This window comes from Trichosurus vulpecula, chromosome 1, assembly GCF_011100635.1.
Source record: "Trichosurus vulpecula isolate mTriVul1 chromosome 1, mTriVul1.pri, whole genome shotgun sequence".
NCBI lineage: Eukaryota > Metazoa > Chordata > Mammalia > Diprotodontia > Phalangeridae > Trichosurus > Trichosurus vulpecula.
This window is the reverse complement of record NC_050573.1, coordinates 369,546,226-369,563,868: the sequence shown is the minus strand read 5'-3', so window position 1 is coordinate 369,563,868 and position 17,643 is coordinate 369,546,226. Positions and strand designations below refer to the sequence as shown.

Sequence of the window (17,643 nt, the reverse complement as noted above, 5' to 3'; positions counted from 1 at the left end):
TGCCATTCTACTTCTAAAAATCTTTCAATGGTTCCCTATTATTACTAGGATACAATACAAAGTAACCTAGCATTTAACAGCGTCCACAGTCTGGATTCTGTCTTTCTTTCCATAGCAATTCATATAACTTCTCCTCATGCAGTCTATGTTCAAACCAAATAGTACTACTATATTTTCCCTGAACTCAATAATTCATCTTTCTGCTTTCTGACTTTGTGCAGAAGGTATGCCATGCACAGTATGTACTACCTTCTCTCCTCCCTAAGCCTCTCCAAATCTCTAGTTTCCTTCCAAGTCAAGTTCAGGTGCTACCTCCCATAGAAATCTTTCCTCTCCCATCACCAGTTACACTAAATTCACCAAACTGTTAGTGCTCTGTCCATTTTCAAGCTGTTCTTCATTTACTTATCTGTGTACCTGTTGTATCTACTTCCAGCCACTAGGAAAATATATGATATTTTGGAGCAGAGACTGTTTTATTTTTGCTTTGTACTTCCAAGATTTAGTACAGTGTCATACATATATAGTAGGCATATAATGAATATTAATTGAAATGAATTGAATGGAAATAAACTGATTGAATACATTGAATTAAATGGTATTCTTTTGTCATCTCATCATTAAAGCCTGCAAAGGACTTCTCCTTCCTCAAATTTCTTAAAACACTTTGCCGGATCTCCTCCTTGCCATTGAGAATATTTACCTGTTTGCATGTCTTATCTCTCCATTACCTTTCCATTTCTTGATGGAAACATTTGGATCTTTTGTCATATATGTATCAGCAAGATTAAGGACAGTGCTTTGAAGCAAAAGGCGATTAATAAATGATTGTTGAGTGGAAGTGAATTGAATTGAATCCTTCATGGAGAGCAGCCCAGATGTCTGAACATATCTCTAAGTCTCTTTCAAATGAGATCACACTTTAGCTGCAAGTTTCAAACATAGGAGGTGGTAAAATGAGACCATTATGCTGGCCGAAAAAAAATTAAACTTGGCTTTAATTGAAGAAGGTTGTCATTTGGGGACTTGAAGGTTTAAAGCCAGGTGTGTAGGGTCTTCTTTGCATGGAGATAGGTGGAACCATCTGCTCTGTGTCTATTATATTTCAGTCCAAACCATTTATTTTCTGGTTGAGGAGAGAGGCTTACAGATATCCTATGTAAGCTGATGGGGTTTGGGGTAGCATGCTGGTTCGTCCTTAGCCTGTACAGAGCAAGACGATTCGGATGAGCTTGCCAAAGGCCATAGTCATTCCTTCTTCAAACATCTGTGGGAGATCTATTCCTCCCAAATAACAATATCTGTCTTCGGACTAGCTGGCTGGAGAGGCTTTATGCCAGACTCTCACAGCTGCTGATGCAAAGCTGATGATCCATCTTCCAAATGTGCCACATGCCAGTTGTTTGGATGGAGATGGGTTAGAAAAGACATCCATTAAAAAGAAAGTAGCTGCCAAGCTGGGGCTCTTTCTTGAATTTGCATCTTCTTGATTTTGAGGGTTTGCATGTGTCTAGGAAGTATAGATAAAAGAGATATTCTCTCTTGGATAAGAAAATCAGCTCCCAATGGAGCTATCCAGCCCATTACCCAACTTCCAGATGTTCCTAGAGCACTGCTCCTAGAGTCAGAAAGAGCAGAATTTGAAAAAAAAATTGAATGAGTCCAGCATTTGCTAACTGCGTGAACCTAGCTAAGCCACTTAAGCTCTATTGGCCTCATTTTCCTCATTTGTAAAATGGAGATGATAAATACCCCTACAGTAGACAGTTGTTATCATATTAAAGTGAAATGACATGTAAAAGTTTTTCAACCTTAAAGTGCTATGTAAATGTTACTTATTAGTAGAAATAGTATTGTTAGTATTATTTACTATAAAATCTTAAGATCATGTTGTTTTGGGGGGTATTAACTCATCGAGGAAAAGAACAACTTTCATCCCCCAGACCTATGGTTTTGTTGGTGCTGGGAATTCCTGGGGAGGAAATTCCCTCCACCAATGCAGATGGCAAATATTCTCCAATTTATAATCTTAGATGATTGAGGTCCTGAGAGATTGTGACTTTTTCAGCCTCACAGAGAGTCTTTATTAATATAGAACTTGAATCCAGAACTTTGTGACTCAAAGTAAAGCTCTCCAGTCACTCTGCCACACTGCCTGTCATATAACATTTTAGAGTTACAAAGCACTTTCCTGACAATAGTCTTGTGAGGCAGTTGATGCATATATAATTATTTCCATTTTATAGATGAACAAGCTGATATTTAAGGAAATTATATATTATATGACTTGACCAAGATGAAATAGCAATTCCAAATAACCTGACTGAATTTGGTTTAAACGGAGCTGAAGGAAATGGCATTGATCTAGCATGCTTGAACCTCCAGATCCATTCCTGACAGAATAGGTTCAGTGTTGTTACCATGGCCCTCCTTCCTCTCACAGTAAATTCCTTTGACTATTGCAACAGATAACTCAAATACCTTATGAAAAATCTCTGAGTCATTGGATGTGCCTTAATACACAGAAATGGGGATATCAAAGTGGGGGAGTCTCTTTTCTCAAAGAATCAGACATTTCCTAAATTGATGTATGAACACTCTTAAGTAATTGATTGTGGTACCACATCATTTGTAGAGCATAAGTTAAGAAGGCAGTGGTAAAGTTTTGTTCATGATCTGACTCAGATTATCCTTATATTCCTAATATGGACTTTGCTCAGATGCTCCATATACAATCAGGGATCATCAAACCCAATGATATGGGAAAACTACAGCCATAGAGAAGGACTACATTGATACCAAGTAAATTTTAATGATTGTTATATATTCCATAATGTCTAGTTTTCACATTTTGTTCATTCTGTGTATAAGGATAAATTTGGACTTTTGAATAGTTGTAAGTGCAAGTTCGTTCCTTCCTCTGTGAATATAAATAAATGAATATCACTTCCTAGAAAACGTATATGTGGGTAGGGATACTAAAATTTTTGGCTGGCCAAAATACAGCAACAAAATATTTATACTTTGCTGTTAACCAACATGGAAAATAAAGACAAGAATGAATTTAGTCCACGTGGGTAGAGAATACTGACCCTATCCTCTCACCTTGCTTTTATTTCTTGGTCAAATTTATTTGCAGCTAAGCAAAAGAACATCTTGATAGTATCTAAGAGCAGCAAAACACTGTAAAAGAAAATTTGAATTTTTGCCCAGACATAAAGATGGTAAAGGAAAGATTTTTATCTTCATCCAGAGGCATTCTGCCATACTTTGGGCATTCTGGTGTGGTGGCTATGACTAAAGGTTTATCCATCTACCCTTATCAGAAAGAGTTTCAAGCCACTAGACCCTAGAAGACCAAAGTGGACATGATTTGGCTGGTCTTAAAGAAAACAGCCCTTTGGGTCAATCCTCTCAGTATCTGCTCTGTGCTTTTTACATTTCAGTCCAAATCATTTATTTTCTGCTTGAAATGGAGAGTGACTTATACAGTTGTCCTATCCGTACTGCTGGTGACTTGGGTAGTCATACTTTAAAACCTCTAACCTATACAGAGAAGAGTGATTTTGATAAGCTTGCCAAAAAATGAAGACATTCCCCTTCTTCCAATATCTATGAACATCTTTGGGTATCCGTATCTTCAAATAACAAGATGTATCTTCAGTCTAAGACTAGGATAAGCAGAAATTATGTGGTGAGATTAGTAGAACATGGCATAGCTCACCAGATGAGCATGTCTGGCAGAAATGCCTCAACTAGATCACCTTTCCCTTACAAAATGTTTAATTTCCTTCAGGACCATAGCTTAAACACTATCTTCCAACTAGAAGATTTTCCTAATTCCTCCCAACTGCTTGTGCCTTCACTTCCTCTCAAACTACCCTGTATTTAACTACTTTGTATTTATTGGTAATTCTTTTTTATGTTTATATGGAAAAGAAAACTTATGAATGTAATGAATGTGAGAATTTCTTTCTTTGGACTTTACAGCTTGCTTGACATCACATAATGCATATAAGAAAGATTTTAGGGTGGTAATGAATATGAAAAGTCCTTTTGGATGAGTGCAAAACTTATGCAATATCAGAGAATTTATACTAGAGTAAAACCTCCTAAATGAAATTAGTAGTAGTCTTATCAGAGAAAAAATATTATACCCAACATCAGACAGTTATTATCTGCTTCTGAGACCTAAGGGTTGATAGAGGAGCTATCACTTTATTTTGGCCAGGACCAGTTCACCATATATACAATTTCCTAGTCATTTCCAATCCCTTATCCTTAACCTCTTTTTTCTACCCTTACTGATGTTTATATTTCCCCAGTTAGCATATATGTTCCTTGAAGGCAGGGGCTTGCACTTTTATCTCCATTGGTTAGCACAATGCTTAAGATATAATAAGTATTTGAAAAGAATTTTTTCCAATCTATTCCTAAGTCCTTCTTGTCTTCTCCTTAGGACATAAGCTTCTTGTAAAATTTTTTTTTTCAATTATTGTAATTGTTTACCCAGGTCCTAGCACAGTGCCTGGCACATAGCAACAACTTAATAAGTACTTACTGATTGATTGATTTCAATAAATGACTTTGCTTTGAACTAATTAAGTCCTTAAGCTGACTAAGAAAAAATCTTCAGTGGACAGCTCATGAGTTATCATATTTGAGTGGAAGTAAATCAACAAGCATTTATAAAAAGCTATTATTTGCCAAGAACTGTGTTGAGTATTGTAATTACAATGATAGACAAAAAAAGTACTACTTGCTCTCAAGGACCCCATATCCTAATGGGGCGGACAATATCCAAAGAACTATGTACAAATGGTGTATGTTTAGGATTAATTGGAGATAACAAACTGAGGGAGGGCATTAACACTAAGGGGAAATGAGAAAACTATTTGGACAAAATGGGATTTGTCTGAGGCTTGAATGAAGACAGGGAAAGTGAAGATGGAAAGAATTCCAGATATAGGAGACAGGCAGTAAAAATGCAGGGAGCCTGAGGCAGAGAAACTTGTTTGAGTAACAAGGTTGGTAGTGTCACCAGCTAGAAGAGTGGGTAGATGGGAATAAAGTATAAGAAGACTGAAAGGTTAAAACATTCATGAGTTATAAAAGTCTTTGAATGCCATAGAAATGATTTCATATTTGATCATAGAGGTGATAAGGAGCCACTGAAGTTTATTGAATGGGGATGTGTAATACTAGTCAATCAAGAAACCTTTATTAAGCAACAGCTATATGCCATTCACCATGCTGAGTGCTGAGGATACAAAAAGTGGCAAATAGTCCCTATGCTCAAAGAGGTTGCAATCCAATGAGAGAGACAAAATACAAACACATATATAAAAAGAAGCTATATACAGGATAAATAAGAAATTATTGGTATAGAGAAGGCATTAAAAATAATAGAGCTTAGGAAAGACTTCCTGTAGAAGATGGTATTTTATTTTGAGGTATAAAGGACACCAAGAAAGTCAGTATACAGAGTTGGGGAGGGAAAACATTCTATATATGAGGGGCAGCCAGAGAAAATGGTCAGAGCTGAGAGACAGGGTGTCATATTTCTATAACACAAAGAAAGCTAGTGCCACTAGATCAAAGAATATGTAGTGGGAAGTAAAGTGTAAGAAGACTGGAAATGTAAAAAGGGGTTGTTTATGAAAAGCTTTGGATATCAGAGTATTTTTATTTGATACTGGAGGCAATAAGTAGCCAATGGGGTTTAAAGGAACAGAGAGGTGGGGGTATATTTGACATTATCAGTCCTAAGCTTTGGAGAAGTCACTTTGTTGGCTGAATGGAGACAGAATTGGAGTGTGAGGGTTGACTAGAGGCAGGCAGATGCACCAGTAAGTTATAACAATAGCCTAGGTGTAAAGAAATGAGGGCCCATACCAGGGCGATGGTAGTGTCAGCAAAGAGATGGTGATGTGTTGAGAAATGTTGCAAAAGGCAAAGTTAATAAGAATTAGCAACATATTGGTTATGGGGTTTGAGAGACAGTGAGGGGTCCAGGATGCCTGAAGGAGTAGGAGGCTGCTCTCACCCTCAAAAGTAATAGAAGTGGTAGAAAGATGAGAGGATTTAGGAGGAAAGGTAATATGTTCTGTTAAGAACCAGTTGAGGTTGAGATGTCTACTGGAGATCCTGTTTGACATATTTGAAAGGCAGTTGGAAATGCAAGATTGGAGTTCAGCAGAGTGAGACAGGATAGGTAGATTTGATTACCATTACTATGAATATGGTAAGTAAATTCTTGGGATCTGATGAGATCATCAAGTAGAATAGAAGGAGAAGAGTGTGCCCAGGGCAAAACCCTGAGGTATTGAGTAAAGGTAATCAGATTTGGAAATTGATAGGTCACTGATAACTTTAAAGAGAGAAGTTTTGAAAAATATGGTCAGAAGACAGATTATAAGGGGTTAAGAAGACAGTGAGAAGAGTGAAAGTTAAGGGCACCTATTTTAGAGGACCTTGTTGAGAAGTTTAGTTATAAGATAACCTTTAGTGAGGATGGAAGGATTAAGTAAAGTGTTTTTATTTTTATTTTTCAGAATGGGGTAGATATGAGTGCTTTTATGGGAAATAGGGAATGAGTCAATAGATAGGGAAAGAATGAAAATAAATGATAGAATGGTGTTAGTAGAGGGGATATAGTCAAACCTGCATGTTAGGAAAAACAATTTGACCAATGAATGGAGGATGGACTAGGGTAGGGAGAAAATTGGAGCAAGGAAACCAAATAGTAGATGATTGCAGTAGTCTAAGCATGAGAGGTTGAGCCAAGATGGCAGACCTCACCTCAGCTCTCCCCAAAACCCCTTCAAATACATTAAAAATGACTAAACAAATTTTAGGACAGCACAACCCTCAAAAAGACAGACCAAAACAATTTTCCAGCAAAAGACAACTTAGAAGGTCAACAGGAAATGTCTATTGCACCAGGCTGAGAGAGGAGCACAGTTCAGCATAGGTTGTACCAGCACAGCCACAGCCCCAGCAAACCAGGAGCAGGCCTTGGGAATGATTGAATCAGTGGTGGCAGGGGCAGCAGCTGCTTCTGGAGCTCTCAGCCCACAGGTGGTAAGGGAGTCAAACAATTGATTAGAAGGAGATTACAAAGATCTTTTTGCTAGCACTAAGGCAGGACTCTGTTGACTTGCCCATACTCAGATATGGGTCCTGGGTGGCAAGGAGCACTAGCATAGCACAGCTTGTAAGCCACAGTGGAGGGGGGACCCTCCTCATAGTTCCAGGGCAGAAAAGAGTGCTTGTGGTCTCTCACAGAGAGAGCACAGGCCAGGAGAGCAATACACTCCTCTCCTTAGATCATACTACCTTGGAAGGACTGAAAACTTACAGGTCCCAAGAAGTATCTCTGAAAACAGCTACCCAAAACCCTTGAAGCTTGAGACAGGGTGCCTTCCATCCTGGAAGCAGAGCCCTATTTTAACAAAGACTTAAAAGTCAATTAAGAAACTGGGGAAATGAGCAAACAATGGAAAAGAACAAACAAACAAATAAAAAACACCCTCTGACTATTGAAAGTTGCTATGGTGATAAATAAGATAAAAACACACACTCAGAAGAAGACAATGAAGTCAAAGCTCCTATGTCCAAAGCCTCCAAGAAAAATATGAATTGGTCTTAGGCAATGGAAGAGCTCAAAAAAGGATTTTGAAAATCATGTAAGAGAGGTAGACCTATCTCATTATTAGCGTATTTAGAAGTAGCATATATAGACAAAGGGCACAGATGTGAGTTGAATATAAAGGAATGATATCTAGAAAATAAAGTGATAGGGTGAGAGAGGAATGTACTTGGAGGAAGAGAAAGGGAAAGGGAGAATAGGGTAAATTATCTCACATAAAAGAGGCAAGAAAAAAACTTTTGTAGTGGAGGGGAAGAGGGGGGAGATGAAGGGGAGTCAGTGAATCTTACTCTCACCAGAACTGGCTCAAAGAGGGAATGACATACACATTCAACTGGGTTACCCTGCAGGAAAGTAGGAGGAGAAGATATGAGGGAAAGGTGGGGGAGGGGAATGACAGAAAGGAGGGCATATTAGAGGAGGGGATAGTCAAAAGCAAAACACTTTCGAGGAGGGAGAGGGTGAAAAGAGTGTAAGAATAGAGTAAATGGAGAGAGTGTAGGTTGGAGAGAACTGTAGTTAGTAACTAAAAATTTTTGAATCAATTTTCTCTGATAAAGACCTCCTTTCTCAACCATATAGTGAACTGAGTCAAAGTTATAAAAATAAGAGCCGTTCCCTAACTGATAAATTGTCAAAAACAGTCATCAGTTTTCAGATGAAGCAATCAAAGCTCTCTATAGCCATATGAAAGAATAGCTCAATATCGATTGGAGAAATGTAAATTAAAACAATTCTGAAGTACTACCTTATGCCTATTAGATTGGCTAATAGGACACAAAAGATAAATGACAAATGTTGAGGGGACTTGGGAAAAAATGAGGCTTTAATGCACTGTTGGTGGAGTTGTGAATTGATTCAACCATTCTGTAGAACAATTTGGAACTATGCCAAAAGGGCTATACAATCATGCATACCCTTTGACCTAGCAATACCACTACTAGGTCTGTATCCCAAAAGTGATAAAAAACCAAAAGGAAAAGGACCTATATGTACGAAAATATTTATAGCAGCTCTTTTCTGGGGGTAAAGAATTAGAAGTTGAGGCGATGCCCATCAATTGGGGAATGACTAAACAAGTTGCGGCATGTAGTTATGATGGACTACTATTGTACTATGAGAAATGATGATCAGGAAGCTCTGAGAAAAACCTGGAAAGGCTTGTTTGAGCTGATGCAAAGTGAAATGTGCTATGTACAAAGTAACAGCAATACTGTAAGATGATAAGCCATAAATGACTTAGCTATTCTCAGCAATACAATGATCCAAGAAAACTTTGAAGGAGTTATGATGAAAAAATGCTATCCATTCCCAGACAAAGAAGTGATGTTCTGAATATAGATTAAAACATACTTTATTTACAGATTGAAGCATACTTTTTTTTTACTTTATTTTATTTACTTTATTTTTTTAGTTTTTTTCTTGTTTGTTTTCTTTCACAACATGACTACACATGTATAACCTATATGGCATTGCTTGCCTCTTTCACATTTGGGGTGGGGAAGGAAGAAACTAGACAATTTGGAACTCAGAGTTTTAAAAATGAATGTTAAAATTGCTTTTACATATAACTGGAAAAAATTAAACACTAAATAAAAGCTTAAAATAGTATAAGCATGAAATGATGAAGGTCTATACCAGAGTGGTAGCAGTATAACAGGAAATAAAAGGGTATGGCTACATAGAAGAGACGTTATGAAAGTAAATGGCCAGGATTTGGCAACAGATGGGAGATAATATAGTGTGAGGAGTCAGGAATGACACCCAGGTTTTGAGCCTAGAGGACTACAATAATAGCAGTTCCCTTGACAGTATCACAGAATTTGAAAGAGAGGACACTTTTTAGGGAAAGATAATGAATTCAGTTTGGAAATGATGTGCTTAACATGGCTATGGGATATTTAGTTCAATATGTTCAATAGGCAGTTGGAGATGTGAATATGGAAGTGAGCAGATCTATGGGATAAATAGTTATGAGAATCTTCTACACTGAGATAGTATTTGAATCCATGGGAGCTTGTGCAACCACTAAGTAACATAGTAGAGGTAGATAGATGCACAGATAGATAGATAGATAGATATGCATATATGTATATATATATATATATATACATATTAAGTATATGTATATGTATAAATTTGAAAGAAAAGTCCAAGACACATACTTTGTGGCAGGGGCATGTGGGAGCCAATTGATACCAGCTTATAAGAACTGATTGTTAAATTTTTGGTATGAGCATTTCCTTCGTCAAAATTGTCAAATACTATAAATCATGATTGATATATTGTTTTATTCATTTTCTTGACTTAAGAAAGTTATGGAGAAAATGTTAATAATGCTGATTACATTTAAAATTGTGCTATGTACACTTTTATGGAAAACTTGTTATTAACTATTTACCAGCTCACCACTGCTTTGTAGATAGGACCGGTTACTGAGCACAGCCTGGATGAAGATACATCAAAGGATATTGTGAAAGAGTAATCAGAAAGTGAGGAGAAGTAGGAGAGAATAATATAGCAAAAACCTGGACAGAAGAGGATGACAAGGAGAAGATGGTGATTAGCAGCCTCAAAGATGACGGAGAAGTCTAAAAGGATGATGACTAAGAAAAGGCCATTAAAGTTGGCAATTATTAGATCATTTGGCAACTCTGGAGAGAGCAGTTCAAATGATGATGTAGGAAGCCAGACTGTAGAGACTTAAGAAAAGAGTAAGAGGAAAGAAAGTGCAGACATTTTGTGGAGACAGACTTTTCAAGTTTAGACACAAATGGAAGGAGAGAATGTAGAAAGGGAATAGACCGATTAAGTGAGAATTTTCTAAGGATAAAAGAGTCATGATAATGTTTATAGGCAGTAGTTAAACAGTCAATAGCCTGGATGAAGACCAAAAATAAAGGAGAGAGTGAAATGATACATGGGGCAATCTACTAGAAAATGTGAGATAGAATGGGATCATTTGTACATGCAAAGAGGTTGCTTTTAAGAAGGGCCACCTTTCATACAAGACAGGTAAAGGAGGACATGGCAGAAGGCATTGGAATGATGTGATATGAAAAGGAGGGGAAGAGAGGGTGGTCTTGAGAAATACTTTCAGTTATTTTTTCCATAAAATTCTAGTCAAGATCCTCAGCTGAGGGAGTGGGGAATGGAGAGCCACAAGAGGTTTAGGGAGACATAAACAAGTTGAAAAGAGCTGAAGTGGAGAGTGGAATTGAGATTCAATTAGAGAGGTGTAACAATATTGCCTTGTCACTAATTGAGGTTATGTAACTTGAAATTGTGGTGGACCCAGTCAGCAGTTTTATTATTTCCTCCATCTTCATTTGGCAGTATATGATTGGAGTAAAAGTAGCAGATGGTGGGAGTGAGGCAAAGTTGAATCTTGGCAGAGAAAGACCAGCAAAAGAATAAAGGGGCAAAGGATTCAGGAAGACAGGATAGGGTAAAGTTAAAATGGTCCACCATGGACTCAAGATGGGGAAGGGTGGAGATGACAATGAGTGCAGGTCTGATAGCCTAAGAAAGGACTGAGAGTTTGAAGATTTGGAGGTCACAGTAAATTCTTGTACTCCAAATTCAGAGATCAATATTCATATGAATTAATGGGCAAAATCATTATCTCTTTTTTAATAAACACTTTATTTACCTCTCCTAAGGATCATGGCTCAATATTATTTGACTTGGCAGTGAAAGGAATGTATTTTGATGATAAAGAAATTTTCGGAAGTCAAAAACAAAATGAAATGTCTCTTATATACCAAGAGATTCATAGACATACGTTTTCCCTGGTAGTAAAGAAAAATGAAATAATATAGATGCCTATCAATAGAGGAATGGTTAAATAAATTGTGGTACATGAATGTAATAGCAAGTTACTGCCTCCCCCATGAAATCATGGATGATTATGGAAATATTTCTATGAAATGAGGCAGAGTGAAATAATCAGAATAAGTAAAAATATAAACAATTACTAAAACAATGTGAATACAAAGATCATTTAAAAATGAAATTGGATTCCATAATTATGATGACCGATTCTAGTCCAAGAGAAGAGTTAAAAAATGCATTTCTGTCTTTGCAGAGTGAGGTACTTTAGCTATTGAGTATTGCATATAATCTCAGATAGTTTATAACTTGGTTTTGTTTGTGTTTTTTTCCCTTTTTCTTTTGTACAAGTTATGCTTCCCTGGTTAAGGCAATATGGAGGGATATATCCACAAGTGAAGGTTATATACAAATCAAAGATATAAAGAAAAAAAGAAACAAAAGAAAATTTCCCAGGAGATTTTGACCGTTGTCCTTCTTGCCTATGCAATCTATTGCAATTTCAATATTTTGCCATCTATCTCTAACCTACCATGAAGATACTTGTTTCCAAAATTGTGATGATGGTCATCTTAAACACATTGAAGCCATTTTGATTTCTTTTGTTGCTGCAGTTGTTGTTGTTTTGTAGCAATAGTTCCTAAGACTACTGATAATAGATGCATCCATTCTGAATGGAAATAAGGAACTAAAACTTCCAGTCTTTCCCTTATCATTCTATCTAGGCAATCACTATACTAGAACCCTGAGAGTTATAAAACTAAAATGTTCCTGGATGAGCACCAGATATAGGATATTTTGTGTTTAAAAAGGGAAGCCTGGGGGTAGAGCCAAGATGGTGGCTGGAAAACAGGAACGTGTTTAAGCTCTCCCCCAAATCCCTCCAAACACCTGTAAAAAATGGTTCTGAACAAATTCTAGAGCTACAGAACCCACAAAATAACAGTGCAAAGCAGATCTCCAGTCCAAGATGACCTGGATGGTTGCTGGGAAGGGTCTATTACATCCTGCTGTGAAAAGAGCACAGCCCAGCCTGGGCCCCAGCGGGACAGACCAGGGACTGAGGAGATCAGGCAGAGCAGGCCGTAGGGCCATGAATCACTGAGCTGTGGCAGCTACCAGACATCTCAACCAACAAACACCAAAGACAACTTAGCAGGTCAGCGGGAAAACTGCTGGATTGGGATGAAAGGAGTGTGAGTCGGCCCCAGCCCCATGGATGGTAGAGGTGGGGCAGAGCAGGTAAGGTAGCAGCAGGAAGCACCTGCGGCTGCTTCCAGAGCTCCAGCTGCAGCTGCTTCTGGCCGCAGGCCCACCCAGTGGGAGGAATGAAGCTTGAGATCAGAGTGGGAGTGCAGGGAGAATTTTGCTGGTGCAGAGGCTGGGTTCTCTTGCTTTGCCCTGCTTGTATCTGGGTCATGCTCCTGCACGGAGATTCTTAGGGTGCTGGTGTGACAGAGCTTGCTGTGCAGAAGTAACTCTGCAAACAGCAACACAATGCCCCTGAAGCTTGGGACAAAGCATTCATCATTCTGAAGGCAGTCATATACCCTGACAAAAACCTCAAGGGTCAAGTAGCTGGCTGGGAACATGAGCAAGTAGCAAAAGACTCAGACTATTCTTGGTGACAAAGAAGATCAAAGCATACAGCCAGAAGAAGTCAACAAACTCAAAGATCTTACATCAAAAGCTTCCAAGAAAAATATGAATTGGTCTCAGGCCATGGAAGAACTCAAAAAGGATTTGGAAAGGCAAGGAAGAGAAGTAGAGGAAAAATTGGGAAGAGAAATGAGAGTGTTACAAGAAAATCATGAAAAACGAGTCAATGACTTGCTAAAGGAGATCCAAAAAATACTGAAGAAAATAACACCTTAAAAAATAGACTAAAAGAAATGCCATAAGAAATGGGGATGATGCAGACTTCATAACAACCTGGAAAAACCTACACGACATAATGCTGAGTGAGCGGAGCAGAGCCAGGAGAACGTTGTGCACAGCCACAGATATGTGGATTCCGTGAGGACCAACCCTGACATACTGCGGTTCTCTCAGCAACCTAAAGGAGCAAGGACAACTCCAGGGGACTCATGATGGACAATGCTATCTTCATTCAGAGAAAGAACTGCGAAGTTTGAATACAGACTGAGGCACACTACATACTCGCCTTTTCTGCTTCTCTTTTGTTTTTGTTTTTGGGGTTTTTTTGGGTTTTTTTTTTTGGTTCTGTTTCTTCTTTCTCATGATTCATTCCATTGGTCAAAATTCTTCTCCACGACTTGACTAGAGCATAAATTAATTCAATGCGAAGTTATACATGACAGTTATATGAAACTTCATGCCGTCTTGGGGAGGGAGGGGGGAGGGAGGGGAGAAAAACTGGAACTCAAAACTATGTAGAACCATGTGTGGTAAACTAAAAATAAATAAAGGAAAAAAAATAGACTAACCCAAATGTCAAAAGAGCTCCAAAAAGCCAATGAAGAGGAGAATGCCTTGAAAGGCAGAATTAGCCAAATGGAAAAGAAGGTCCAAAAGACCACTGAAGAAAATACTACCTTAAAAATTAGAATGGGGCAAGTGGAAGCCAGTGACTTCATGAGAAATCAAGAAATTATAAAACAGAACCAAAAGAATGAAAAAATGGAAGACATTGTGACATATCTCATTGGAAAAACCACTGACCTAGAGAATAAGTCCAGGAAAGATAACTTAAAAATTATTGGACTACCTGAAAACCATGATCAAAAAAGAGCCTAGACATTATCTTTCAAGAAATTATCAAGCAAAACTGCCCTGATATTCTAGAACCAGAGAGTAAAATAGAAATTGAAAGAATCCACCAATGTCTCTTGAAAAAGATTCCAAAAAGAAAACTCCTAGGAATATTATCACAAAATTCCAGAGTTCCTAGGTCAATAAGAAAATATTGCAAGCAGCCAGAAAGCAACAATTCGAGTGTTGTTGAAACATAATCAGGATAAATAAGATCTAGCAGCTTCTACATTAAGGGATCAAAGGGCTTGGGATATGGTATTCCTGAGGTCAAAGGAGTTAGGATTAAAACCAAGAATCACCTACCTAGCAAAACTGATATAATATTCCAGGACGAAATATGGATTTCAGTAAAAGAGAGGACTTTCAAACATTCTTGATTCAAAGACCAGAGCTGAATAGAAAATGTGACTTTCAAATACAAGAATCAAGAGAAGTGTGATAAGGTAAACAGGAAAGAGAAATCATAAGGGATTTACTAAAGTTGAACTGTTTGTTTATATTCCTACATGGAAAGATGATATTTGCTACTCATAAAACCTTTCTAAGTATTAGGGTAGTTGAAGAGAATATACATATACATATATATATATATATATATATATATATATATATACACATATATATATATGCAAATGGAACAGGGTGAGTTGAATATGAAGGGATGACACCTAGAAATGAAAAATAAATACAATTAAGGTATGAGAGAGAAATATATTGGGAGAAGGAGAAAGAGAGAGATAGAATGGGGTAAATTATCTCACATAAAAGTGGCAAGAAAAAGCAGTTCTATTGGAAGGGAAGAAGGGGCAGGTGAAAGGGAATGAGTGAATCTTGCTCTCATCAGACTTGACTTAAGGAGCGAATAACATACACACTTCATTAGGTATCTTACTCTGCAGGAAAGTTGGGGGCAAGGGGACAAGAGAGATGGGATGATAGAAGGTAGGGCAGAGCTGGGGAGGAGGTAATCAAAACTAAACACTTTTGAAAAGGGACTGGGTCGAGGGGAAAAAATGAGTAAAGGTGGACAGGATAGGATGGAGGGAAATATAGTAGTCTTTCACAACATGACTGTTATGGACGTGTTTTGCGTAATGATACATGTGTGGTCTATGTTGAATTGTTTGCCTTCTCAAGGAGGGTAGGTGGGGAGGGAAGAAGGGGGAAAATTTGGAACTCAAAGTTCTAAAACTAAATGCTCAAAAAAACTTTTTTACATGCAACTGGGAAATAAGATATACAAGCAATGGGGTATAGATATCTATCTTGCCCTAAAAGAAAGTAAGGAGAAAGGGGATAAGTGGACAGTGGGGTGACAGGAGGTAGGGCAGACTGGGGAAAGGGGCAATCACAATATGTGTCATCTTGGGGTGGGGGGAGTGTAGAAATGAGGAAAAAATTTGTAACTCAAAATCTTGTGGAAATCCATGCTGAAAACTAAAAAATATTAAATAAAAAAATAAAAAAATAAAAAGGGAAGCCTTCTCTGATACCACCATCCCACCTTTGGTATTATAATCCCCTATCATGCTTCTAGGGCTTCCCATCCTCTACAAATTGATCTTGAATCCTTTTCCAAGAACTATAGAAAATATAGAAGAAAGAATAGTTAATGGAGGATAAACAGAAAAGTTTATATTTACTAGAATTGTGTTATCACTGTGCAAAATCAGAAGAACCTGAACTTGATGAGAAATGCTAAAGATATGAAGTTTGAGTGTGTGTGTGTGTGTGTGTGTGTGTGTGTGTGTGTGTGGGCATGCGCGTGCTTCTTTTAGCTGTATTGTGGAAGAGAAGGGGCAGGATTACTGCTCAGGTGGAAGAGATGATGAAAATAAGAAAATCAGGGAAAAATACCCAACTCATTTTATTTCTTTTCTTTGCCAACAAGTGTGAATTTCAGACAGAAAAAATTGTTAATAGTGATTTTATGCTGAAGATACATAAGGAGATTGTAAGAAAGCTAGCTGAACTACATCTAAGGGTACTGAAAGGCCAGTGGTCAGATGGGGTGATGGAGCTGTCATCAGTGATCTTTGAAAAATAATGAAGAAGGGAAGAAGTGTGACAGAATCTGAGACAGAATCTGTATTCTCAGTTTTCAGGAAAAAAAAAGTAAAAATGGATGCTTCAAACTATAGGTCATTGTATTTGTCAATGATTCTTGGTAACATTCTAAAACCTATTGTTAAAAGGAAGGTGAGTGAACATCTAGAAAAGGAAATAATTATCTCAAAGTTCCAGGGCTTCATCAAGAAAATATTATGATAGTATTAGCTCATTTATTTTTGTCAGGATTAGTAGGTCGATAGATCAGAAAACTGCTGGAATATTGTTTACTTGTATTTTAAGGGTTATTCAACAAAGTTTCACACATAATTCTGTGGAATATATGAAAAGATGAGAGCTAAATACCAGCCTAATTATGGTATTTCCAAATTTGTTGAAAGGCTAGCCCTAAAGAATAGTTATTGATGATCCGAAGTCAGCCTATGGACAGGTGCCTTAGGGATCTGTGCTTGGCCCACTTATACATTTTTTTTATTAATCTCTTAACTAAATAGCTAACTGCTTCTTATTTCCTACCACATTCAAGCCTGGTGCCACACATTCATTAATTCAGTCCTCTGCCAGCTCTATTCTGGACTCTCTAGACTTCTCTTCCAAGTCTAGAAATGCCTCTCACCGTGGGAGATCTTTCTCTCCTGAGAACCTTTTTCTCTGATTGGTGAAATTTTCCCAGAACCTCCATTTTGAGAAAGTTCCCACATCAGCCATGCTCACTCAAAACTTCATTCAGCTCATGGTTCTTCAGACTATTTCTTGGCTTTGATGCCACTAATATGGATATTTTCCCCCTTCCCTTTTAGATTTTCAATCCCCTTTTATACACTTTCTTCCACCATTACACTACAAGCTAGTTAGGGGAAATGATTCTTTTCCTTTTTGCTTATATTTGTGTATTCTACATTTAGCACAATGTCTGGTTCTTATTGAAGGCTTAATAATTACTTCTTGACTTGACTTCACTCACTAGCCATCTTCTGGCTAGAAGCCTTGCTGCTGAATTCTTAAACTGTTCCGCACTTTCCACATCGTTTCTTCTCCTTGACTGGTAATAAAATCAACACTGACATTGATCTAGGAAAGTGTGAATAAGTCTTCACTTCTCTGGAGTTACTATTTATGTAAAATTCCAAACTTAAATGTTTCTCTCTAGTGATTATTTCCTGTTGTTTCCCCTATTAAAAAGTAAACCAGGAATTCATCTTGGATTTTGTATTTTTATATCTGGACTTGGTACAATACTCTGTATATAGTAAGCACTTCATACAAGTTTTTTTTTAAATAATTAGTTAATTCATTATGACTATGTGGTAGCATCA

At 37.5% G+C, this 17,643-nt stretch overlaps 1 pseudogene; it reads right to left on the bottom strand.

The window, feature by feature from the left end:
* LOC118838561 overlaps positions 1-17,643 on the bottom strand; it is a 57,867-nt pseudogene that overhangs the window by 26,512 nt on the left and 13,712 nt on the right.